The sequence below is a fragment of the Anguilla anguilla genome, chromosome 4 (genome assembly GCF_013347855.1).
Source record: "Anguilla anguilla isolate fAngAng1 chromosome 4, fAngAng1.pri, whole genome shotgun sequence".
Lineage (NCBI taxonomy): Eukaryota > Metazoa > Chordata > Actinopteri > Anguilliformes > Anguillidae > Anguilla > Anguilla anguilla.
Genome location: NC_049204.1, coordinates 14,801,993 through 14,803,554, shown reverse-complemented (window position 1 = coordinate 14,803,554; position 1,562 = coordinate 14,801,993).

Here is a 1,562-nt window from a genome sequence, read left to right as displayed (position 1 = left end):
GGAGAAACGCATGTTTTAAAAAGTAGTCTCTCCCCCTGCTGTCTCTCCCCTCCCTCTCTTTCTCTCATTCTTTCACACACATACACACACACACACACACACTCCACCATGCTGGTCAGCCTCCCTCCCCCTCTTTTGGGTTGCATGGACAGCCCCTTTTTGTTTCCAAGGCATCGGGTACTTTACTTTGGCTTTCCCTGGCACACTCTCAGCCCTGTGTGCTTGCCAATGTTCACTGAACTCTCCTTAACATTTTCTCTATTTAGGTGTCTTCAGTGAGGGAAATAATGGTAAGAAGACTGTTCTGTAACTGGGCCTGTTGACAGAATTTCATTTGCAAATGGAAAAGTAATGGTCAAGACATTTTCACACTTTCAAATGAAAACGAATTTCATAGTCACCACATAATCGCTCTTGGGTGCTCAAGTTACACTTTGCGTCTGAACTAATAAGGAAGTGCATCCAAAAATGATGAATGAAAAAATAAAAAGTGCCACTCTTTTTGCATTTTTGTTCAGGTCTCAAAATAATTAGAACAATAACAAGGAACGTACTGTTTGTGTGAATGATAAACTACTGATTAGACTTCTAATCATTTTCCAAAGAATAAACCAGCGACATACCAAATGAATGTGAATATTTATACATTTTTTAGCCCTCCAACTTTAATTGCCAATTAAGTAGCCTAGTCCCATGTATTTCACACAGCTATTTGCCAGAGGATGAAACATTCAGCTCTTTGGTCTAATTAACAATATCACCTCATCAGTGATTCTGGAGGTGTTAATGATTTGACACCACTAATTGCTGAATTAGCATAGATTTAAAATGTCCTTCCCCATCCATAACTAACCTTGCAAAACAGAATGTTTTCTTTAAGAACAAAATGATCACTTGGCAAAAACAAAAACATGGATGTTCAGTTAATATTCTCTGTAATACACTGTTACGTACTGTGTGTGCCTGTGTGTGTGTGTGTATATATATATATATATATATTCAAACGCCATGACGTACATTTTGTATTATACATTCTATTTAGCAATAGTTATTTTTATAAAGGCTGCGTGATTAATTAACATGCACTAGAATGTGGCTGATGCAATCACGTATATAAACCAATTTTAACACTGAGTATGTTATAAAATGTTTTTTTTATTTATTTTTTTCTTTGTGTGTGTGCGTGTGTGTGGAAAGTAGCCTACCAATACTAGTTCTACATTGTGCAACTCATTGTATGATAACATTACAATATTGCCATCTAGTGGTAGCTCTATGTGTACTTAAATAACAGGTAAATGTCATAAATATGAATGTCTGTCCGAAACAAGTTATTCCAGATGCCCTTAAATAGGACAACATTAACAATATCAGACCTATCATTTAAAACTGCCATCGTTAAGTTGGCAAGTAGGCTTATCGCTTGATGACGTTTAAAAGGGGATTGTAGTAGTCATTTTATTGTACGAATAACGCACTTTCTTTTAATACACCTATTATATGTCGTGCCGTGTGCTACTGCAACCCATTCTACCTAAAAATTGTCATACAATTGTATATAT